The sequence below is a fragment of the Phyllopteryx taeniolatus genome, chromosome 7 (genome assembly GCF_024500385.1).
Source record: "Phyllopteryx taeniolatus isolate TA_2022b chromosome 7, UOR_Ptae_1.2, whole genome shotgun sequence".
Taxonomy (NCBI): Eukaryota; Metazoa; Chordata; class Actinopteri; order Syngnathiformes; family Syngnathidae; genus Phyllopteryx; species Phyllopteryx taeniolatus.
The window spans coordinates 16,928,457-16,954,912 of record NC_084508.1 but is presented as its reverse complement, the minus strand read 5'-3'; the positions used below and the strand labels follow the sequence as shown (position 1 = coordinate 16,954,912).

General features: G+C 40.9%; 1 protein-coding gene across 2 annotated transcripts in view; it reads left to right on the top strand.

Moving 5' to 3' along the window:
- The first annotated feature begins 2,742 nt into the window (after window positions 1-2,742).
- Window positions 2,743-26,456, top strand: part of nek7 (NIMA-related kinase 7) — a 75,557-nt gene continuing 51,843 nt past the window's right edge. For both annotated transcript variants that reach the window (XM_061778997.1, XM_061778995.1), the window contains exon 1: window positions 2,743-3,109. The gene's annotated coding sequence lies outside the window, so the exon portion shown is untranslated. The remainder of the gene's footprint in view (window positions 3,110-26,456) is intronic.

The following is a 26,456-nucleotide window of genomic DNA, read 5'->3' as shown; positions in this document are numbered from 1 at the left end:
TGTTCTAGATAATTAATGCATGTGTAGGATGGTCAGACTTGTCGACCCGCAGACGAAAAGAATGGCACATTTCAATTTATAAATCCATCTCCTACCTGCCTGAAAAATTGTGGCAGTTATGCAGTTATGGGACGCTTTCCCAGGCCCTCATGGTTTTAGCTGTACTTAAGATCTGCAATGAGCTGGGGAAACTTTGTTTTTTTTTTAATATAAATATGCAGCTCCTTTTTCCTGGAATAATCTTCAGCAACAGCTGAAACTGAAGGATCTGGTCTCAATGTACCCTTTCAAAGGACTTTAAACTTGGATGCCAAAACATCAGGTTGTCGATGTTGCACTTAATTTGGTATTAAAGAGTTTGGATGATGCTAAGGAAAAGTACTGATTGATTGTTGTTTGATGAGATTGTTTGTCTGAATGTTTTTAGCGTGACCTGTCAAACCAGTTTTATTTTTTACCTGTCTTGACCTTGTAAAAGAGATGTTCAATGGCAAATAAAGGTTAAAGCAATAATAAAAAAAATAATATTACACACTTATCATGTTAATGAGTTCTCACAATAATTATGAATAATGATTTAAGATAGAAGACAGATATAGATCAATATGCAAAACCATTTCTATAAATCTCTGCAAGTGTTGACGTGTTCAAATCACTTCTACAACTTTCCTAGGAAATCACAATGTCCTATCACTGGTAGGCTAACTTTGGAACAGACATTGAATATTGCAATATATATCAGTCAACAGCTTAAGTTCAAAAGTGATTGGTTTTGTGGAACCCTTTTATGTTTTTTCTTCTTCATGCACTGCCACAATTTGTATGTATTTTTATGAATACCATGAGGTCAAATGCACCCTCTTTCTGAAAAGTTTTCACTTTAGTTTGTATGGTGTGATGGGTCAGTTGAGGTTTTCAAGCATTTCAGACGGATGTGGAAATGTATGTCTATTTCAAATGATTTCTAGATCTTCAGTTGTTTTATAAAAGGGACAGTATACTATAGATCCATTGTGATCTGTAAATTGTAGTTTTGTGAAATTTCAGATTGCTCATATTATTTGAAACAAGATTTGCAACAAGATTAAATCATCCATCCATCCATCCATCCATTTTCTGAGCCGCTTCTCCTCACTAGGGTCGCGGGCGTGCTGGAGCCTATCCCAGCTACCATCGGGCAGGAGGCAGGGTACACCCTGAACTTGTTGCCAGCCAATCGCAGGGCACATACAAACAAACAACCATTCGCACTCACATTCACACCTACAGGCAATTTAGAGTCTCCAAATAATGCATGTTTTTGGGATGTGGGAGGAAACCGGAGTGCCCGGAGAAAACCCACGCAGGCACGGGGAGAACATGCAAACTCTACACCGGGGGGGGGGGAATTGAACCCGGGTCCACAGAACTGTGAGGCTGACGCTCTAACCAGTCGGCCACCGTGCTGCCGAGATTATAATCAATAAATGTTAATATTTTCCAAATGCACTTGTTATTATTTGAACCAAAACAATGGGGGAAATTGAAATTATTATATATTATATATATTATTTATAGCCTATTAATCCACGAATATACTGGTCCTGGCCTGCCCGCTTGAGATCAAACTGGGGTGAATGTGGCCCTGGAACTAAAATGAGTTTGACATCCATCCATCCATCCATTTTCTGAGCCGCTAATCCTCACTAGGGTCGCGTGCGTGCTGGAGCCTTTCCCAGCTGTCATCGGGCAGGAGGCGGGGTACACCCTGAACTGGTTGCCAGCCAATCGCAGATGAGTGACACATTTGTTTTAAATGTATGTAATGTTTGCTACCTGGCTAAACAATATATAAACAAACAAAACTAGCACGTTAAGGAAGTGATCAGATTATATCACTATGACAAGGTAAATGTTGATTCATGAATCAAAAACCACATTTTTGAAACTACACCTATTAGACCAGGGGTCTCAAACTCAATTTAGTCTGGCTGAGGCTGGGCTGCAGCCTCGGCGCACATGCACGAGCGCGCAATTTATATTAGAAATAAAATAAAAAAATCCAATCTCCTCAAACGTCTTTTTTTTATTTTTTAACACAAAATAAGATAAGATAAACAAAGACGCTGACCAGACCAGATCCACGCGAGGGCAACGCAACAACCAGACCGAACACACCGCACGCCGAAACCCCCATCCACTGCCATGCCATCCAAGCGCCTTTTCTTTTTTCCATTTAACATAGGAGTGGATGGGGGCCACGACGCGCGGTGCCCTCAGCCCGACTGCAGCCCATGGCAACGCTGCTGTAACTTTCACTCATTGAGAAATGTTTCTCTGCTTGCATCATCGATGTCACGCCCCCGAGAGTCATATACCCCGCCGTGATTGGTAGGTTCGTCAGCTCCACACACAACACTGTAAAAGTGCCATTCATATAAAACTCGAGGGCCGAACTAACATTAAACTTTCATATTAAGGTGGGGGCCACAAAATATCGTCTCGCGGGGCGCAAATGGCCCGCGGGCCGCCAGTTTGAGACCACATGTGTCATGTTTTTTTTTTTCTCACATTGTGAAAACTTTGGATTTATGTGTTCTATATAATGTATTTCTGCATTGAGACACACTGACTTTTTTTTGGCTGTTTTTGTATTTCACCCCCTGGCGATTGCATTAGTAGGTTTTGTGTTTCTAAGTAAAACGTAAAAAAAAGACTGACAAGGCCGCTGATGTGGGAGGCTTGGAGTGTGCGTGCGCAGTCTCGCGGTATTTGACAGCTCTCCGGGAACGTTGCCTTGTTTACATCGTGGCACGAGGGTCAGGATTGTGGCGGCTGCTGGGGGGCCTAGAGGAAGAAGTGCTTTTCACAACGCGTACACACAGCCTCATTAACACAGCAGCGGCAGCAAACTTTCTCTCCCGTTCTAAAAAAAAAAAAAAAAAAAAAAAAAAAAAAAAAAAAACTTTTCAGCAACGCAAGAGGAGGCCGAGCCAGGCGACTTCATCCCCCTCCTCGTGCCCTTGGACAGGAAAGGGAAAGTCCAAAAAAGAGACAAGCACCATAACAATCAGTGGTGTCTGCCTGCGCGTGAAGAAGGAATAGCTTAGCAACAGAGTCCCACTTCCTGGTAAGTCCTGACACAGCTGACAGACAACTTAGCAAAACGACTGTGGAGCGGCTAATGAGTTGTTTCTTAACGGTTTAGCCGATCTAATTTGGACAGCCCTCAGAGCTCCGCCAGTGTGGCCACAGTCGAAGCTAATACGCGAGCTTCCCATTTAGGGAAAAAAATAAAAAAAAGTTTGAGGAAAGTTCGTCAGCTAGCTTAGCCTGCCCGAGGCTAGCATGTAGCAAGGCTAACTTTCCCTGCATTTGAGTTCATGTGACATGAAGCAATTAATGTCACTGTCACTTCGGTGCGATACAGTCTGCTTCGAGTCAAACGTGTTCTGACGTGACTGACTGCAATGTACGAGTCAAGAAAACACTCGCTGAATACAATAATGCAGCTACTTATTGTAACCATGTGACAGATTTCAAATGATGCAACCTAATAGCGCGTCGGCTGCGTAGTGTGCTGTGATTACTTTGCACAGCCATATAGTTTTAAAGGCCTTTTTAAGACGTGTCTTTGACTTTCCTTAATTATGTAAGGTGGTATCATGTGCTTTGCCGGAGAGACACGCTTCTGTGTGGTTTATGCGTCTTCAAGAAGTAGATCATTCATTTCTCTCGTTCAGACTTTCGCTCGTCTCCAGAGCTGCTCACTTGAAACCCTAACTCATTTCCCTCTTAACGATGTGACATATAACAATACGGTAACGAATGTCACATGCAATGTACGCGTGATACACTTGAAGTTGTTCAATGCTTTGCTGATATATAGTGTAAAAAGCTGCACAACACTGACGGTTGGAGCGCCGATCTTTCAGCTTCAGAATTCCTTCTCAAGTGCACTGAATAACATTTGTTTTTTACGTGTCATGTTTTTACTAAATATAGAAATATTTTATATGAAGGCGACACGCGGTGCCCTAGTGGTTTGGTTTGCATGTCTTTTCTCCTAGTGTTTGCATAGGTTTTCTCTGGTTGCTCCTGCTCATTCCCGCATTCCCAAAACATCCATGTTGGGTTGATCAAACACTCGAAATTGTCCTTATATGTGAATATGAGTGAAAATGGTTGTTTGTCTACATGTGCCCTGCAATTGACTGGCGACCAGTCCAAGGTGTACTTTCCGTCTTGCCCAAAGTCACCTGGGACTGGTTACAGCTCGCCGGTGACTGAAGACAATCGCTACAGAAAAGATATGATATACTGTATATCTTAAAAATATAATGCTATATTTTAGCATTTTTTAATTTAGCTTAACCAGAAATGTTGCATTCACATAACTTGACAGGGGCAACACAAATCTATGTAAAAATCTCTCTAAAAATACTGCACCAAATTGTTTCAATGTGTGGGAGTTTTTGTGCCATGTAGACATCCGTCCATCTATCCATCTATTGTCCTCAGTAGGCTTTACACGATCAGGATTTTTGGGACCGATCAGCAAATTTTAAAAAACGATAACCGATCACCGATCCGATCACAAGATGGAGGAATGTGTCTATTTAAATGACCTGTTCATTTACTGTATATACTTGTGTACTTAATTGCTCCAAAAATTATATTTACAATAATGTATCTTTGTTCATCTATTTATGCCAGTGAGGCATAGTGACAGACAAAACAAATGAATGGTCTTCTATTAGATGGCAGGAAGTACATACAGTAATTAATTTTTGACATTTTTGTTTGTTGGTGTGCTGTGAGATTTTTCAATTGTAAAATATGTGCCTTGACTCCATAAAAGTTGGAAGTCACTGCTCTTGTCAGATCATATATTCTAATCAGTCAGGTCAAACCAACATTACGACATGACAGAAATAATGAGCGCTAACTTACTGTAATTGAATGACTTTATTGTAATTAAATTACGGCGGCACTGTGAGCGACTGGTTAGAGCATCTGCCTCACAGTTCTGAGGACCGGGGTTCTATCTCTTCCCCCCCCCCCTGTGTAAAGTTTGCATGTTCTCCCCCCGTGCCTGCGTGGGTTTTCTCCGGGCACTCCGGTTTCCTCCCACATCCCAAAAACATGATTGGTAGGTTAATTGAAGACTCTAAATTGCCCGTAAACTCCCCAAATATATGACCTAGAGGGTGTTTGACATTTAGAGGTTCCACTAATTGGAATGGAACGCTTAATGGAGTGGACCCCGCATATTTGTTGTTCGGCATTCACGAATTTCTCTATTCGTGGATTTAAAAAAAAAGTATATATTTATTGTTTGTGGAAAAACTTGCCGAACATTGCAAAAAAAATAAAAAATCTTGGCCAAATACTACCGAAATTATGCATGATATCTGATAAATGTGACCACTCTTCCAGAAGCACATTTTTGAGGTCACACATGGATGCTGGACGAGAAGGCCTGGCTCTCAGTCTCAGCTCTAATTCATCCAAAAGGTGTTCTATCGGGTTGAGGTCAGGACTCTGTGCAGGCCAGTCAAATTCATCCACGCCAGACTCTGTCATCCATGTCTTTATGGACCTCGCTTTGTGCACTTTTGCACAGTCATGTTAGAAGAGGAAGGGGCCACCTCTAAACTCTGCACACAAAGTTAGGAGCATGGAATTGTCCAAAATGTCTTTGTATGCTGAAGCATTCAGAGTTCCTTTCACTGGAACTAAGGGGCCAAGCCCAGCTCCTGTAAAACAACCCCACACCATAATCCCCCTTCCACCAAACGTTACACTTGGCACAATGTAGTCAGACAAGTACCGTTCTCCTGGCAACTGCCAAACCCAGATTCGTCCATCAGCTTGCCAGATGGAGAAGCGTGATTTGTCACGCCAGAGAGTGTCTCTCCACTGCTCTAGACTCCAGTGGCTATACACCACTGCATCCAATGCGTTGCATTGATTTTTGTGATGTATGGCTTGGATGCAGCTACTTGGCCATGGAAAACCATATCATGAAGCTCTCTGCGAACTGGCCATGGAAGTGATCGGAACACCTGATTACGATTATTTAGATGGGTGACCAAATGCTTTTGGCAATATCGTGTATTTAATGTTCAAACTGATGAACGTTGTTGTTTTTGATATTGATGCCTGGAACACTTGATGATCTTCAACATTATCGTGGGGAACTATGAAAAAAATATAAGAATTTGAGAAGGGAGCCAATACTTTTTCACGGCACTGTTTGCCAGACAATGTTGTTATATTGCCTGTTTGTATGTGGTTATACACCGTTTGTGTACCAATATTCATTGTTTTCCAAGATACTGTATGTGCCGCGATTTCAGTGCTAATTTTCGTTAGCTCGTCAATGGTGTTTTTCATTGTGTTAGCTTTGAGTGAGCAATTTTTGTGAACAAAAACAAAGAGAAACAAAGTCTGTGATGTAATTGAACATTCAAAAGGTGTAATCCTTTTATGTGAGTTTAGTTTTTTAGTTGTTTAGTTTACAAGTAACTTGAAATGTAGTGTCAATAAATGAATAAATCTCTGGGCCCAAGCTCATCTGAGATGGACTGACGCCAAGTGAATAAGTGTGGTGTGGTCATATACATTACAGTATAATGAAGCACAAAATACGCCAATGGAGACCAGTACTGTTAAGCAACTGAAGTTGTACATCAAGCAAGAATGGGAAATGATTCCACATACAAAGCTCCGACAACTTGTGTCCTCAGTTTCCAAACACTTACTTCGCGTACTTCGGAATTGGCTATAGTTTTGATAGTCATGTCAGTCGGGAGCTATTGCATTTCAGTCTTAAGTCAGATGCTTGAAAATTGTATTACTGTTCCTGTTCTGAACTAAATATTTCATCATTTATACTGTCACATTTGGCTACCCTAGAGGGATGATTCAGCTGAGAGTGAGTGGGAAGTGACATACCTTGCTGACCCAATAATTAGTCACTTCTCTGTTGCCACATTCGATCATTGGCACAGGTTACATACAAGCTTGAGTCTACCAGTCTCATCAAGAACACCGGCTGGCTCAGTGAAGTTGACTGTCAAGGAGTGTGTCATGAACCGGATGACTCACATTGGCTGCCAAATGTTTGTATAAGTCTGTGATTTAAAAGTTCTGCCAAGACAAAACTGTTATGAGTGAATATCATTAAGGTTAATGATACTAGAAGGTGGTGACAACAGTGTAGGATTTTTATTTTTTTTTTAAAAATCTTTACCCCCCCACCCCCCAAAACGCACCTGGAAAACTAAAAATAAAATAGGCAGGTTCTTTTATTTGATTGTTGATACTGACTAGCATTTTTTTTTCACAAGAAAGACAAGGTCAGTCAGTTGTTTCCCCTCCTCTTTTTTACCCTTTGGCCTATTTTGTATTTGACAAAACCATACAGTTGTAGTGTCAGCTCTGCCATAAAGTGCTTTACTCATGTGGTTTAGACCAAAATTTCCACTCATTGGTGTGGATAAATCTGCATACTGGATCCAGAGCAGTGATTTAGTGTAATGGAATTCACCAATTCCCTCTGGCCTGTCAGAAGTTCCCATTTTAGCCCTGGAGATGGCCCCTCTACTGGATTGAGGATCAGATGAGACATTTGTCATCTGACCACTTTAACTCTCTTTTAGCCTTATGGTATTTTTTCTTCTTAACAAAAATGAGCTTTTTTTCTTCACAAAGCATGTTTGAAGATGCATCCTGAGGCCATTTCGAGCTACATTTAACACCGTCTCTTGGATTACGTCAAAGACCATGACCAGGCATTGCAGAGAACTGATGCTGGCGAAGGATCACTGCAAGCTTTATCCATTCATGGTATTCCAACTTTGCAAATTTTGAGGTTTCAAATAAAATAGGCTCCAGCATGCCCGCGACCCTAGTGAGGATAAGCAGTACGGAAAATGAATGAATGAATAAAACATTTAAATATGTGGTTGCTGCCTTGCCCAGAACAATTTAAAATGATCCCTGTTTGGTTAAAGTTTAGAGTAAAGTCTTTGGCAATGAGAGTGGGCTATTCAAGCAGCTTCTTACACTCTTCATCAATATTTGTGTTTCTCTCTCTTCCTTCTTTAGTATGGAGGGTCATGGATGTTTCAAGCATTCAAATTAGGCAATGCCTTGCAGCCCGTTGTGTCTTGTGAACATTTTTAACATCACTGTGTAACTGATGCTTTCTCTCACTGGGCTCAGTGATACTCTTCAGGGAAAAGACTACAAGGACATCCAAACGCAAAAATTACTGACTTTGAACCTTGTTTGAAGTTAATGAAATAGTTTTAGTGCTGGGTCATTTTATGTCATGACCACACAATCGCTGCAGTTTTTTTCCAAAACAGTAATTTTTTTGTGATCCTTAAAAAAAATGAAACTGTTCGATGTATTATATGTCCTAGAGCTGTAAACCCATGGGATATAATTGATGAGGTGACATGATGTCATGTACAGAATATATACTGAATACATGTATGTTTTTATCCATTGCACAAAACTAGCAAAAACCCAACGATTACGTCTGCATTTAGAGGCTGTTAAGTGCTATTTAGCTTATCAAAAACCTGAAAAACACACCATACTTTTTGATACTATCAAGCAAGAATGGAAAAGAATTCCGCTTAGAAAGCTTTAACAATTAGAGTCCTCAGTTCCCAAATGCTTGAGTCTTGATAAAAGGAAAAGTGATGTGACACAGTGGTAAACATGCCCCTGTCCCAGCTTTTTTGGAACGTGTTGCTGGCATCAAATTTAAAATGAAACACAATTTATTTATGGTTTAAGCTATTAATATAGGCGGTTATAAACACTTTAAACGTACCGTCACTTATTTGCGTGAATTCACTATTCGCGGTCTGGCTCGGTTCTTATCCCCATGAGTAGCGGGTGCCCACTGTACTTTGGAATTGGCTATAGTTTTGATAGTCATGTCAGTCGGGAGCTATTGCATTTCAGGCTTAAGTCAGATGCTTGAAAATTGTATTCCTGTTACTGTTCTCAGCTAAATATTAAAAGGGAAAGTGATGTAACACAGTGGTGAGCATGCCCCTGTCCCAGCGTTTTTGGAACGTGTTGCAGGCATCTAATTCAAAATGTGTGAATATTTGGAAAAAACAAACAAACAAAGTTTATCAGTATTAGATATCTTGTCTTTGTAGTGTGTTCAATATCTGTTCGTCATTCCGAGTTGTAGTTTACTATAAAACTGTCGTAAAAGAGAATTAAATGTCACCTGCCCAATGCTAACATACTGTTTGTTTGTGATACAGTGTCGGCTCATAGAAATCTATTTTGTTGGTTATTTATAGACTACCTAACCTTCCATTGTGTTTTTTATAATGTTAATATTGCCAATGGTCAGCGGAAGCTGAGGAAACTGCTGCTGTCAAAGCGAAATTGGCATACCGTATTTTCACGACCATAAGGTGCACCGTAATAAAAGGCGCAGTCTCAGTTACGTGGTCTATTTCTGTATAGAACACATACATAAGGCGCACCATATTATTGGGCGCAGGCATGGTAAAACATACGCTAGCTTAAAACATACGGTAGCATGGATGCACGCTAAAACAATGTTTTTAAAAAGGCAGCGGGAGCAAAACTTGAGTTCGGTTGTACTTTATTGAAGTATTTAACAATGTACTAACGTTATTTTTTGATCAATCCTCATCCACAAATCCATCAAAGTCCTCATCTTCTGGATCCGAAATGAACAGCAAGTTCTCCATCAAACACGGCAGGTTCCCTCTCGTCATTGTCTGAGTCGGTCTCGTTGCTGTGCGGCTCCTCAGAAATGATGCCGGCTTTTACGAAAGCTCGAACAACAGTGCAAGCAGACACGTTAGCCCAAGCATCCACAATCCATTCACAAATTGTGGCGTAACTCGCCCGGCGCTGCCCTCCTAGTCTTAGTAAAGCTGTGTACGCCATCTGTCATTCATGGCTCCCACGCCATGACTGCTACTTTATGAGTGGAGGCTGGCTTGACTGCAGTTTGTTTCCGCGGAAACTCAGCTTCGTCTTCTTGATTTGGCGAAGCTCATTTTCCTGCTTCCTCCACTTGCGAACCATGGATTCGTTAAGTCTTGAATTCTCTCGCGGCTGCTCGATTCCCATGTTCCTCCGCGTAACTAATAGCTTGCAGTTTAAACTGTGCTTCGTAAGCTTGTCTCTTCGTAGGTGCCATTTTCGGGGGTCCTTAGCCAAACCGATGCACATACCGGAACTATATACCTACTGGGGGCGTGTCTTTAGCGTCCTCAGTCACGTCCACCTTCCTCTATAAAATCAGTGTGTCGGCAGGAAATGCTCCCAGTCAGTCAAGCGGAGCGCTCATTAAAGTCACACAACAACATTTACAGATTTTGGAACTCGGTGCACGCATAAGGCGCGCTGCACTATTAGGCGCCCCGTCCATTTTGGAGAAAATTTAAGACTTTTAAGTGCGCCTTATGGTCATGAAAATACGGTAATTTGAACTGCGGTATGGGGTATCATCAATTTTATTTTAGATCACTCTCCAGTTGTCCCCTGTTCCCCTCTATCGCTTTTGATTATCCACAAAATAACAATCTCCCGAGGATACAAATCCACTTTTACTGAATGATTACAAGATGCTGGGTGCCACTGTAAACACCACATCAGTGACAATGAGACGATTTGTCATGAGACGAGACAAAAGCAGTTTGAATTTGCACTCATGAGCAGATTGAGATGGCGGAAGGGAGAGGGATTTTTTTTTTTGTGTTATTATGCTATGGGCGTTTGTTTCAGCCTCACCGCAAACGAGCCTTAATGTTTCACACGGGATTTGGAGCACAACAACTGTAAATAAGTATGAGAGTATCTTCTTTTGACAGGCTGCTTTGTCCCCTCCCTCTTTGCAGTGTGAAGAGCGTGTGACATTTCCTTCTGTCTTACACGCTGTCTTTCTTTATCCCTTTCACTATATTTTATTATGAAACTTTCACATCGAGAGGAGCCAGATGAGGTGGCTGGGGCATCTGATTCGGATGCCTCCCGGACGCCTCCCTGGTGAGGTGTTCCGGTCACGTCCCACCGGGAGGAGACCCCGGGGACGACCCAGGACACGCTGGAGAGACTACATCCTTCGGCTGGCCTGGGAACGCCTCGGGATCCCCCCGGAAGAGATGGATGAAGTGGCTGGGGAGAGGGAAGTCTGGGCCTCCCTGCTAAAGCTACTGCCCCCGCGACCCAACCTCGGATAAGCGATTAAAAAAATGGATGGATGGATGTACTATTGAGATAATCAGAAATGATCATGCTTCTGTTGATCTTGAAGCCAAAGATCAAGGCTTACAGGATTTGCTGATTTGTGTTTTAACTAGGCTTTACACAATCAAGATTTATGGGGCCGATCACCGATCAGCAAATAAAAAAAAAAAAACGATAACCGATCACAAGATGAAGCAATGTGTCTTTAAATGACTTGTTCATGGGGCAATGTGTCTATTTAAATGACTTGTTCATTTACTGGATATACTTGTGTAATTGTATACTGCGTATCTAAAATATCTTGTCAGGTCATGTATTCTAATCAGTCAGGTCAAACCAACATTACAACATGACAGAAATAATGGGTGCTAACTTACTGTAATTAAAATAGTTTATTGTCATTAAATTACTTCACACACACCGAAACTTTAGAATATGATTCGACAGAATGCCGGTACAACAGTTAGTGCTAGCACTAGCTTGCTAGGCTACATTACGTTTTGTTGCCTGCTTTGTGAGCCGTATCGTATTAAAAGTACGTGAATATACCTCAAGCAAGCCTTGAAATATAGTCCTCTCCCGAGCACTGGTGATAACCAGCACACGTTTTTTTTCTCCATTTTATTCTTATAATACACCCAACGCGATCGATTGTTGTTGCCGTGGTAACAAGTGTATCCGGTCGCGTTTGAGTTGACAAGATAAAGCCCAGTGATCATAAAAGACGGAATTCGGTGGTATCGGAATACAAGATTTTATTGCTGTAGTCTGACATAGTGCAGTCGTGAAAGACCAAATTTATCTTGTAGTCTGATCTGGCCGGGCATTATGTGTTGTCTGTCCCACACAGCCGACATGTTTTTTTTTTTTTTTTTTAAATCACTTTATTGGCTGTAAGATATTTACAGTACTACGTCAAAAGACACGGGACAAGGGTAATAATAAACCAGCTTTGGGATTAAAATATACTGTACATGATGGCGACGCGGAGTAAACGTCTTTTGCGGAGCCGATCAATGACGTCATTGGTCGGATCGGCGAATTATGACATTAAAGCCGATCAGCATAAATTGCTAATTATCGGCCGATACCGATCAGGCCGAGCAGATCGGTGTAAAGTCTACTTTTAACTGGTGTCTGTAGGCTTATCTCCTCCTTTCAATAGACTTCCTCAAATAAGATCTCATGATTGTGCTGGCAAGTGAGAATACCATTTTTCTGTGTTTTAACTGTACTTGTCAGTTAGCATATCAGCAATCATGACTGCTGCTGTAGATTAAAACCGTGCTGGTTATATTTTATATGGATAAAATGATTATCTAACTAATCTTGACTCCTTAAATCCCCAAATGTTTTGAAATTCTGGCAAAATCTTTTAAGCATGTATGCCATGTTTTGTGGCAAGACTTTCCTTTTTTGGAATGCATTGCTGCCAGCAGTTGTGCAGATGCAGTAACACCAATACTGCTCGGAAATAGTCCACTTCCAAGGTAGTGTGTAACTTTTTGAAGGCTTTCCAGCTAAATTCTCGAGCGAGCATGGAGCACAATTAAAATTCTGTCTTTTTACAGCCTTTATTTGTTCACACTGTCAGCTTGGGGCAGGGGACAAATCTCCCCCGCCTTCCTTACTGTGGTTGCACTATGAGTCACAGCAGCTTCTCATTTTGGCCTGAGGCCTTGAGCCCTGAGGGTATGAATATGGAAGAAGAGTGTCATAATCGTCATCTTCAGAGTGTCTCTTATGATTCGCAGTTGTTGGTCTTGTTTATTCTTGAGAATGTAAATCTAAATTCTCTGAACTGTCACGTCCCTGCTGTTTATGACTGAGACTTTTGTTATTGATCACTGATTGTATTTGTCATCGAGATGGTATGGAAATGTCATATCATGATGATAGTGACCACCATTCATACAGTTAGCAGTATTATCACAGTATTGCAAATTTAAACAAATAAAATAACATACACACACTTAAAGCATTGCATCGAGTTATATTTTGAATACAAAAATATAAAATCAACACTATGTACTTCTATCTTATGCAAATTAACTCATTCTCTACCAGCCGTTTCCTGAGCAGGGAACCCCTAGACTGCCAGGGATTTTCAAGCAATTTCACTGATTTTTCAAGCACCACAGAATATTGTGTACTATGACAATGTAAACACCAAAACCACCAAAAGAAAGATCAGACTCTTCTTTCATCAGAAAAAAAGTCTGTCTCTAGCTTATACCGTTCTTTAGTAATCAGCAGTCAAATATAGGCTACTTTCAGCCAAATCTTTCAGCCTTTATGTGAAAGCAGACACATCAAGCAGAACAATTACTTTGACACCAATATTTTTTTTCTTTAGTGAAAATCTCAAACATCTGAACATAAAACACTGAGAAAGTAGTTTTGACAGAAAAATAATTTATTTACAACTATGTACAGAATTTACATTAGACAAAAATGCATGAACAAATGGGGGTCCCACACTTGCACTTTTTTTCTCCAAATTCTCCTCCTCTACTGTTTGCTGTCCAGGTTTTTATTACCTTGTGTATAAAATCCAGCAAAGTTTTATCCACATCCACACATGGGTTCAATCCCCGGCCCCGCCTGTGTGGAGTTTGCATGTTCTCCCCGTGCCTGCGTGGGTTTTCTCCGGGCACTCCGGTTTCCTCCCACATCCCAAAAACATGCATTAATTGGAGACTCTAAATTGCCCGTAGGCATGACTGTGAGTGCGAATGGTTGTCTGTTTCTTTGTGCCCTGCGATTGGCTGGCAACCAGTTCAGGGTGTACCCCGCCTCCTGCCCGATGACAGCTGGGATAGGCTCCAGCACGCCCGCGACCCAAGTGAGGAGAAGCGACTCAGAAAATGGATGGATGGATGGATGAAATAGCTGTCGTGGGACGTGGAGAAAAGAAAGCTTTCAATTACCTTTTTTTGTCTGTACTGCGTACTGGAATGGGAGTCAACATCTGCTGGATGCATAACCTGTAAGTTTAAAAAAATACATACGATTAAAAGAGAATACTTTTTATTGACGACGTGTTTTGCAAGGGTAAAAAACCAACATTACTTTTTTTCGTTGCAGTCCTAAAAGACGTTCGACTCGCGGGTGTTCAATTCCTGCAAGATGGACAAGCTGTAAATGGAAAATTCAAATCAGTACTGGCAACAGTTACATTGTGAACTAGTGGGACTAAATTATGTTTTTATGTAACAAGGATTGAAGGAGCGTGTTTGGTTGCTAAATGTAGCTAACCCTAGCTGCGAACGAGTTACCTTAGTCTTCGCTTTCGTCGGTCTTCGTCGGAGGAAGCTCGGGATGAAACTCTGCTGGCTCTCAAGAGGGAGTTCACTATCTGACGAGACCGGATCCCATTCATTCACATCCTGGTCGTCAGACGATCAGCCGGCATGCGGCTGAGAGCATGTCGCCAGATTTTTTTTCATTTTGTCTTCTCTCTTTTCTGCCATTATGTTTGTCTCTTCTCATTGTCTGTTGCACCCCGCTGGCTCGCCCCCTTCTTCTTCTTCCTCTGAGGGAGGGAGGTTCACCTCAAGGCATTGTTGCCCTCTACAGGGTGCCATTCCTCATTGCAGTTATCCAGAGGCTTGAGGATCACACATAAACTGCACAAGACCCTCCCCTACCCATGCCCGTTAAAAAAAAAACAAAAAAAACACCATTGACGTCTTTAGACGGCATTGGCAGGTAATAGATGGATTCTTAATGACGTCTTTGGACGGCATTGGCAGGGAATGAGTTAACCATTGCTCACCGTTGGGGTAGGGCAATGCGAGTATGGCTTTTGTTACCATGACAACCAGGGGAGAAGCTGTTTTAACCTGAATCTGAAATTTACTTTTGAAGAAAAAAAGCAGGTAATGCTTTCTCCATGTGAGCTGCGAAAAATGAGGTAAAAAGCATTGATTGTATTTTCACTCATGGAGATGGCTCTTTGTCACCAAGCCGACAAATTACACTTTGTGTGCATGTGGAACATGCAGTAGACACGTCGCAAAATCAAAGCTGCTGCCTTACAAACAAAGGCAAAGCTCACAAAAATATACCACTTGATTGGTGGTCAGGCACAAATATTTTTATCCAAGCAATGTTATTTTTTTCCTCTATAATTTCAAGTCTCTCTTCCTCGTTTTTTCCTTCTATTAGGGATGGAACAGTTGACAAAATCGTTCGGTTCATATCATGGTTTTGTGGTCACTGTTTTCGGTTCGGTTCACTATACGTTGAATTCTAGGAAAATCAATTATGTCTTGTGAAAACTGAAAGAATAAGGCAGTCTGACATAGGGTTGAGCATCGTTTGAATTTGAGCCGTTCCGATTCCGGTTCCAAACGATTCTCGATTCCGATTCTTTTAGGGTGCAGTGTCAAAAAAGTTTGCATGGTTTAAATGAAGAGTGTCCAAATTATCAACATCCGTTTTCTTAGCAGCCTGCGGCATAGACTAAAATTAACATTTGACTCGAGGTTCTTTATAACCAGTATCAATATCAAACCTATGAACTAAAAGGCAATGTCTGTGGAACTAACCCAATTGACTTAATATTCATTAATTAATGTTTCGGCTGAAAGTTAAATATAGCATTGTTAAAATCGTGATTTAGGAGTTTTATCACATAAAAAATTTAACTTGACTGTTTTAAGCCTGTAGCCTTTTATTTTGAAGGTTACGCACCGGAAGTCAGCATTTTGGCACGAAAACTTCACACGGCACTGGTGATTTATTTTTTTAATGGATGGAACCAAATGGTATAAAACGCTGATTTGTTTCCTTACCCACCGATGAGGCACAAGGTTAGTGTTTGTGATACTGTGAGACAATGTTATTGTGAATTCTGTCCCAATTCATTGTGATGTAAAGTTGCTACGGGGAAGTTTTAGCTCAATGTTGAGCTTTTTTTTTTTTTTTTTTCCTTCTTACGTTGGTTTGACGACTAAAATAAATGCTAAAAGCCATGAGTGCAAAAGTGCAACCAACTGTTTACCTTGTTACCTGTCTCAATATTGGCATAGGTGCATTTTATTGTTTCACTCACCCAATTGAGTTAACAGTTTACTTCACTGAAGTGCCGTGCGGTGTAGGCTGAGGTTCGGAGCGCGTCAGACGCTACACATCATGAAAGCCTACTTCGCACAATATATTCTTATTCCAAGTGTTGCACTGAGGTGACTGGTCATTCATTTGAACAAAGTTAAGACACACTTTTGTTCGCCGCCGCCTCCGTTGGGCACAAGCACGTCTCCGTGCCTGTTCTTCGTCTTTGTTTTTTGCCGCTTCTTCATTGGTTTCCGCCACTTCTTCTTTGGCCGGAGAACTAGGCATCGAAACTGGGCACCGAAATGTTTACATTTAAACGATTCCGGGAGAATCGGAACATTAGTCCCGGTTCCAATCGGTTCTTGATTCCCAACCCTAATCTGACATTTGACACGTGAAAATCGGTGAGATTATCTGTCTGTCTGTCTGTCTGTCTGTCCGTCCTATTCTATCTGGGGTGTTGTTTTATATTATTATTATGTACCAGCTCCAAGCGAGTTAAAAGACCACTGCGTCCACGTACTCCCTGCTTTACCAGCTGCTCAGAAAGGAATATGGTAATGCTTGCTTGTGCTGTAGCAGCCAGCACAGTACGTGCTGCGGCTACATAGCTAGCAGCTAACACTGTCCTGAACTTCTTGGTGTTAAGCTGTCCCGCTGCCGTGACTGTGTGCAACTTGAAAGGGAGTGCACCGGCGAAAGAGTGGGGAATGAGGAAAAGTTCTGAGAAAAAAAGTTGTCTGTAGATTGGCTTGTTTGAACTGGTGGACGAGGGACATTTGTTGGCCGCAAATGCGTAAATGTAGCGAAGGGGATGGTGGAAGCAGTGCAGAAATTGGGAGGAGAAAAAAAAAAAGTTTGTGCTGGTTTACTTCCTAATCCTCGCCTGTCAAATCTTGATTCCTGGCTTTATAAGACTCTTCTCTGACCAAAAGGTTGAGGGACCCTCCCTCCAAGAAGACTATTTGGTTAATATTCAAAGATGCACGTGAAGCGCCACCCACTGGCGTTGAGAGGAACTGCAAGCCTGAACCCGCGGACTAGCCTTTGATGTTTGTTAACTGAAGATAAAATGTCAATTTTGATATCTTATGAACTCTGTAGAAATATTCCAAATGTATGCCTTGGCGTCTGTGTCACTATTGTCAGTTTTACAGGTCCTCAAGATTTTGAGAACTGTTCCTCATGATTTGAAATCAAACAGTACGAAATGTTGTATTGACCAATAAGCAACCGATCTACCACGACCAAAGTTTAAACAATTATTCTATGCGTGAGAGTACAAAGTTGGGAGTGTTTTAGATTATTATGATTTCTAAACCCATTGTATGGTTCAAAAGTCTAGACTAGATTCAAGCTGATGTGTGTGGTCTCCCTCCAGTTTCTTTGTCCCCTTGGACACGCCCTCCGGGTGTTTAAACTCTGGCCCTCTTTTTCTAGGGTTCTTGGTTCTCTCTCTTCTTGGTCTTCAGCTTCTTGGTTCCTTCGGCCAACCCCCTCCCGCTTCTTTTGTTTCCATTGTCCTCGGGGGGCCTCCGGTGCCACCACGTGTGCGAACGCCCGCCGCAACCAAGACAGCGGCGTTTTCGATAGAAGAAGCCGACCATGCGGCTTCGATCACTTTTCTTAGCCACGATCGGCCGACGGAGCCTCAGAGGGAAACTACTGGCATCCTGTACCGGTCCCGCACGCATCTGAGGGCCAGAGCTCGGCCCGCCACCAGTTCAACCGGCAGGAAAGTTACGAGCGCATCCAAAGGGGACAGCAACTTTCCTTTTCCATTTGTTTTTGGTTTTATTTTTGTGCATCCTTTTCCTTCAACCAAACCTGCTTTGTTTCTGCCTGAGCTCTGGAGGAAGACCACTCCCCAAAGACCAGCTGATCTGCGTTCGTGAGTTGACACTGCAATCCTTACTATGATGTACAACATCAGTGCCTAATAAATTTGGGGAAATTACTAGCTTCACACGAAATCCCAACTTTGCTTTCTCTCGCTCTGACTCAACGCAGTAAACGCTCACGTTTCCAACTTTAGTCCAACACACAATGTTCTATTCTCCTTTTCGTACGCCGATTTTCCTTATTCTTTACCGTTATTAGTGTTATTTTCTTTCTTTAGTTAGACCCCTTTTGTGTGTTTCCCTCTAGATCCCTTGTAGATGTCATTAAATAGACTATAAAATTCCACTCTTGGTAGTGTCTTGTGTTTTCTGAGTTTAAGTAAGCCTCTGTCATCTTGAACTCATAATTTCATAAAGTGTAGCAACCTTCAGATTACGAGACTGAAAAAAAGGTTTCTCATCATTTTTCCTAAATTTTATACATAAAAATTGACGTGGTGCCCCTTTCGAGACATATTAGTTTGATTTGAACAATTCAATTTAAAATTACGGTAAACTGGAAATAACGCAAGCGTCGCTTCCGGGTTATTCTTTTCTCCTAAATTAATGACATTTTTATTTGACTAATATATGCTACACAACATTACAACTACATATGGAATGTAGTCAGGACTGCTTTTGTCATGACTTTGTGGCTAATATGAACAATATTTAAGATTCAAGATGTCTGAAAGGCACAATAAAACAATTAAATTCTTTATTAGTCTCATTCCACTCAAAGATAATGTAAAAATTCAAATTAAATCTCTAATATCATAATATCTTGAAAAACAAAATCAGGAAGTTACGTCTTACTATATAAAGTGTCGAAAGTAAACACGGTCGTTGTCAGTAGGTTCCACTTGTTAAGCTTAAATGCTGCAATTTAAAGCTTTCAAGAAGCTTCAGGTTTCTTTGGTATGTGGCAAAAGCTCTTTGGATCAATCTTATCTCATCTGTTTGAACAGCTGATGACGCAACACGACACTACAATTATTAATGAAAATAACAACCCATTTATAAATGTTTCCATTATAATTTTTACACTGAAGCTTATATCGCAATATATATACAGTTACCGTGAAGGGATTCAATTTATAGCGTGATATAAATTTTACATCATATTGCCCAGCCCTAACATCTCTCCATCTCTTTAGCCTTCTTTCTTTCTTTCTTTCTTTTTCTTTCTTTCCATCATATTGCCCAGCCCTAACATCTCTCCATCTCTTTAGCCTTCTTTCTTTCTTTCTTTCTTTCTTTCTTTTTATTTAACGCTGTGTCTTATTGTCGTAGTACGTTCAATATTTTGACGCTCTGTCTGTCCTGCGCTGTCTCAGCCTCCTCTCCTGTGGGGTCTTTGCTTCCCGTGGCCACCACTCAGCCTCCTCCACCCTGTCCGGCCTGGCCCACAGTCAATGAGAGGCAGGCAGCCTGACTCCCTCTGAGCAGCAGGAAGCTGCAGCAGCAGGGGTTAGGCTTGTATGGCGCTGCCGGCTGTCTGTCAGAAGTCCTGCCAAGCCAAGGATGAGAGACCTTTGCTCGTGTGTTATTGGGGCACAGAATAAAAATATTTTACATCTGAAGGCAGGCATGGGGAGGCAGCAGCAGCATGCTCAGTTTTAGAGCAGAGGTGAAAACGGTGTGTGTGTGTGTGTGCGTGTGTGTTAATTTACTGCTTGGTTTTTAGGATGAAGAAAGTTTAGAAGAGAGAAGAATGAAAGAAAAACGACTAATGAAGTGGGCGTGTGGGGGGCTGAGGAAGTATGCTGAATTGATTCAGAAGTGGTACTTTTGGTTTGGATAATCCAAAGCTACTCTAAAGTGAATGCCTGGCTGGTTGCCCAACTAGTTCTGGCTTGACAGTTTAACAGTGAATATTTAACATTGCAGCACAGTGCGAGTCTTGGTTATAAACAGCAGCGAGCAAACGGCATGGCAGCATAAGTCTGTGTGATGCTGGGCCTCGATTCTGAAGCCCAAAAACAACACACGAGTAGGACGCAACTTGAAATTCTGATTTGAGAAAAAGGCAGATGGCATGCGCTGGTGGTGTCACACTGTAAGGAAAAAACACCAGGATTCCCTGATGAAAGCAGCTCCTGCCTGCTTTGAACAGCGAGTCTGTCACGGTTTGTGTCTGCGGTGTGGCTTCAGGGTCAAACTGTGATACGCAACTCCTGGAATTTTGTTATTTTTTTTCATTTTTTTATTTTTTATTTTTTTAGGGTTTTCATGTTCAAATCAACTGAGGGGAAAAACGATTGCGGGGAGGGGGGGGGTGTTGGACAGGAATTCTCATTAATATTAATATTCTAATGTCTGAAGGAGGCAGGGAAGACCTCTGGTTCAGCTGCTTTCATCCTCTGTTGTGTTTTGTAGCCTTTTATTCTGTCTTTCTGTCCCCTCTGTGCTTTTCTGGAGAGCTACTTAGCTCTATTGGAAATGTCTATTATTTGTGAATGCTGATGAGCTTTACTGGCAACTGAGATGAGGTTTGAGCAAAATGACATGTAACATCTGTAAAAACCAACAACAACAACAACAACATAATCTTTATGCACTTTCTAGTCTTGCCAAAACCAGAGGTCCTCAGCATGCAGACCATTGCCCCGATCGGGGACACTTCAGAGTAGGCACCGATCTTTGCCGAGCATTGCCGAAGAAAATAGAGGCGGAAGTGGCGTAGATAACTAATAAAGACTAAATACAAATCCCAATTCCAGTGAAGTTGGGATGTTGTGTAAAATATAAATAAAAACAAAACGCGATTTGCAAATCCTTTTCAACCTATGTTCAAATGAATACACTACAAACACAAGCTACTTAAAGTTCAAACCAGATTTTATTTATTTATTTATTTGAATTTCACTCATTTTGAATTTGATGCCTGCAACGCGTTCCAAAAAAAGCTGGGACATGGCAATAACAAACTGGGAAAGTTGAGGAATTCTAAAAAAACACCCATTTGGAACACAGGAGAGCAGCTTAATTGGAAACAGATGAGTGTCATGATTGGGTATAAAAGGAGCTTCCCCGAAAGGCTCAGTTGTTCACATGCAAGGATAGGGCGAAGTTCACCATTTTGTGAACAAATGCGTGAGCAAATAGTCCAACATTTTTAGGAGGACGTTTCTCAACATACAGTTGCAAGGAATTTAGGGATTTTATCATCTACGTTCCATAATATCATCTACAGATTCAGAGAATCTGGAGAAATCTCTGCACGTAAAGCGGCAAGGCTGAAAATCGACATTGACTGCCCGTGATCTTCAATCCCACAGGTGGCACTGCATTGTGTAAAGGATATTGCCATGTGGCATCAGGAACCTTTCAGAAAGCTAATCTGTCAGTTAACACAGTTTCTCGCTACATCTACAAATGCAAGTTAAAGCCCTACCATGCAAAGTGAAATCCATATACCTACAACACCCATAAACTCCGGCGACTTCTCTGGAAAAAACATAATCAGTTTGAATTTTACACATCTTATTTTTGTAGTATATATTCAATTGAATATAGGTTTAGGTAGGATTTTCAAAATAATTGTAATCTGTTGTACGTTTTACACAATGTCCCAACTTCATAGGAATTCGTGTTAGTACCTTTATAGTCTTTTAAATCTTTTTTTTATATTTTGTTCTTTGTATTATTTTTTTATTTTTAATTTTTACATTTTTTTACAAGCCGATTGAGATGGTTTAGCTTCAGTCCTGCCAACAGAGAGATTTTAAACGTACCCCAGGTTTAAATTAGACCCACTCTGATACATATAATACCAATTCTTCTTTGATAAGAAATTTGTTTTTGGCTGCTAAATTGCACTTTTATAACATTTGTACCCTAGAATACCAGGTCTGTTTATGATTTGCAATGATTTCTTTTATTATTATATTAAAAAAATATTGTGTGTCTGTGACTTTTGGCTTTTCCTGTCAGGGCTCGCCACAGCGAATAATTTGCATGATTTGTTTCGCACAGTTTTTAAGCTTGTTGCCCTTCCTGATGCAGTCCACCCATTTTTTTTTTTTCTTTAATCCGATCTTGGGACCGGCCGTCTGCACGTATTGGATCACCGACTATGAATCAAAACCATGGTGTCTTTATGTTCTTGATTCATTTTACATTTCAGTGATTGCAGATGCATTCATGGGGGGGAAAAACATTGGGTTGAAAGAATATTTGCTGTTCCCCATTTTCTGCCTTTTGTTGCTGTGTTATCCCTTTTCCCTAGAAGCCATTTTTGGCTCTTGCAGGCAAACAGAAGCCCGGCCCTGTGGTACAGAATGTCACATTGAATATCCTGGTGCCAGAGGTGATTAAGCTAATTTGGTGGTCATTCAGTGACATGACTAACAAACAAAGCCTTTATTGGTCCTCGAGCCAGGCAAATTCTGCTATGCTGAGCGATGCCCTGCTTTGCATTGTGAATACCATGAGTTGTTGCCTCCTGGCACTAATTCAGTTTAATGCCCTGGGATATTTGGCAGATGTGGGTATAGATATATAGTATTTCAGAAAATAGAAGAGGTAGGCTTCCTTAAGAGTTCAGCATTTGTCATGTTACTTACCTCAGTACCACATTAGGAAGTGGGGGTTAACATTTGCTGCGTCTTATTGTGTTTGACAACCTACAGTGATTTTAGAATAATTGCTACTGTTTGCATATAAAAAAAACATGATGGATTTTTGGTCTCCTAGCTTTATTTACTTCTCAACAGGTGTGTCGGAAACTATTGGTATTCCTCACCTAATCCAGTAAATAAACATAAAAATATGTAGCCCTTAAATATGTTGTTATGATGATATTGAAACATTTTGTGTTGTTCAGTTTTTTTACCAACTCCAATAGTTTCAATAGTATCTTTATGGACATTAGATTTACCGTTCCTCACTGCTGCTGCAAAATTTTCATGAAGGAATCAGGTCATAGTTTTGTGTTCATACTATACTGTAGGCTAAGAGGGTAAGGCCTTGCACGATATTTGGAAAAAAAAGTATTGTGATTTTTATTTGATTGATTGATTTTTAATTTTGTTTAATTTCCTCTTTTTTTGTAACCCCACGGTATATATTGTGATGTGAAAAAATATAGGATAACATACTCATGATGTGAAAACCAGCACACATTTCTCTTTTTCCCTCTACAGGAATCTCGTTTGACATGCGTCCCGCGTCTGAGATGCACAAAAATGAGCAGGGACAAATAAAGTAAGAACAATCTGCGTCTGAGGACAGATCAAAAGTATGCCGACGTGGTGATGGAAATCGGTCGTAAGAATTTTTTTGACAAGACAGGGCTCTAGAGTGCGACTAATTTGGTTGCATATAGTCGCTTAAAAAAAAAAAAAAAAAAAAAAAAAAAAAAAAAGAGAGAGTCCAGCCATTTGAGGAAGAAAAAAGAAAAAAAATCTCTGTGACTTGAAAGCAGACACAAGAAACCACTCTGGTCTCTCTCTAAACCAGTGATTTCCAACCTTTATGGAGCCAAGGCACATATTTTACAATTGAAAAATCTCACGGCACACCAACAAACAAAAATTTCACAAAAAGTGGATACATTAATTCCTGTATGTACTTCCTGCCATCTAATAGAAGAGCATTTCTTTGTTCGGTCTGTCCCTATGCCTCACTGGCATAAATAGACGAATAAAGATACATTATTTCTTGGAAATAATTTTTTTTTCTAGCAATTAAGTAAAATTTTATAATTTCCCACGGCACACCTGAAGAGTGCCCACGGCACACTAATGTGGGGCACACTGGTTGGGAATCACTGCTTTAAACCAATCAGCGATAGTGAAGGGTGGGGCGGGACACTCCCTGTGATTGGCCTCCCACCTTCCCTCTGATTGGCTGTGTGCGTCCTGTAAAATTGTTTCCTGTGTCCTCATCAATAATTATCATACAAGAAGATAAGTATATACTACTCCGTCTGCTCCATGGTTTATTTGAAGGTTTATAATTTTCCGTAACTTTGGCGCTCATCTTATCAGCATGTCTAGTTTTTCTTATTACTGTATGCTAGCACTTAGGTAGAAAACATTTGTTGTTTTGTTATTTGAGTACCAATGTTCTTTTGCCTCCTACATCGTAGGACTTTGTGATGTGACTAATGCGCACATTACGATGATGATGAGGCTCAATTAATACATTGTGCAGCCCTAGTATCCCCTTGACTGCAATCCTATTTTGCGTTTATCCACTTGTGTATTGGCATGCATGTGAAACTACTAAAGATTTCCAGATATATACTGTACATTAGTTACATTGTAGTGGCCTACAACCATGCAATTCTAGTTCTGTGAGTAAACCACTAAGTGTGGAAGTCTGAACATTTTCCTGGTGAGATCACAATGCCACTGAAACTAGCAAAAATCCAAATTGATATGCAGTACCCAAATACCCTGTTTACAGCATACCTGCCTTTTTGATGTATCCAGTTTTTAATTTTATTGTTAATTTGTGCGCACATAGTCCACTTTAAACCCCCAAGGGTCCCCTTTTTTGATTGTTTCAACTCCTTATATCAGATCATCACAAGTCTTAAATTGTGTCTTAAATTAGCTTTTGACTGTGTTTTTACCACAGTTCGCTGACATGACATTGTCTTTTTTATTCAGTTGGTAAACTGTTGTCAGGCCTTGTTTATTCTCAGTGACTGACAGTATGAATGGTTTTCAACTAAGAAAAGGGTTTTTTGGTGCCACGCTCCATTCATCTGGTATTGTGCCGGTTGGTCACACTTCTTTTATCATTAAAATTTGGGTTTATCTTTTACAAGCTTGAATGTAATGTTTTTTTGTTGTTGAGATTATTAGCATCCTCCTTGGCTGCCACCCCCCTGCTTGTGAAATGAGCACATCAAACGGTACTTTGCACGAACGAAGCTGGCTGGCCAACTCCTGCTTTTCACTATAAGGCACCTGCTGAATTGATAGACAGTCAACAAAGAACCCCTCACCATGCAAGTGTTGTCACTGCTGTTGGAGAGTGGGCAGGACAATAGAGTAGAGAGGTGGTCTGGGCTTTTAGCCACGTGCCAGCTTGCGTTGACAACATGCAGGACCAACAGAGCACAGAAGAACATGAAGGGGATGTATGGAGGAAGTGAAGGGCTGACACCTGCATGTTGTTGAATTTTTTTCTTTTTTTATATATAATGGTGGAAATCCTAACCAGAAAAGAAGAGATTGAAGAGAATACAAAAGTGCGGATGTGGACATGGCTGCAGACTCACAGACATATAGGACTATGTTTTAAGGGTGTTGGTCTCATTGAAGGTCAGGGTAAAGTCTGGATGTGTATTTTTGAGGATGCAGTCTGTGAAATACACACTCTAAGGCATAGAGCTGTGCTAGTTTTGCTTGGATGGATGAGAAATAAATCACTTCAGACCTCACATGAAGGCCAGGCTTTTTTGTGCTGTGCTGTTTATTTCTGCAGTAAAATAATCATTAGCCTATAAAATTCTGAAAGTTAAAAATGTATAGGAGGTGTATAAATAGTAGGTGGCAAGCAACATTATGGATCTCTGGCCTTGTAGTCTCCCTGAGGACCTCAGTGGTTTTCTTTGTCTTGATTCCCTTTTTGATCAATTTGCTGTCCTGCCCCCAACAGCGAGAGTGAAGGTCTGAGTTATGCAAACAAATCCAGCATTCCATTTTCACGAGACCTAGCTATTAATGCTTATAATCCAACTTTTGAATAATTTTATGTTTAATGCCAGCGTTGCTGTTTAATTCTTATGTTTGATCGTCTCAGTCGAAAAATAAGCAGAAATGTAATCATCTCCATGATCTTGCTTACTTGGCAGGAATTGGAAGACATACTGTAAGCATCTAAAGTGTGTTTAGCTGGCTCTGCAAAGTGAATTTCTCATATTTCGTCATGTTTCTTTTGTTTTGGATGAAGAAACTTCATTTTGTATTCCGCTGAGTCTTGGGTTCTAAAGAATGGGTGACATGCTGAGGTGTAATTGGTGTTGTTCTACTCTCCTCGTCGCTCTCACCCACTGGTCCAATGTAGATGAGTGTTCGCACAGTTGGGCTAATGATTTTGCCTAGTGATTAAAATGAATAGGAGAGTATGCTGCTTTTGTAGTATCTGGACCCCTCCATCATTAGTGGATGGCTTCTTCTTTTTCTGTATCATCAGTGTTAGTCAGGCAGCAGATTCATTCGAGGCCTGGGGTTGGCTTTCATGAACACAAACTCAAAGGTTCCTCCACTTCTTGTAATCATGGACACCACTCTTCTAGGCCTTTCACTG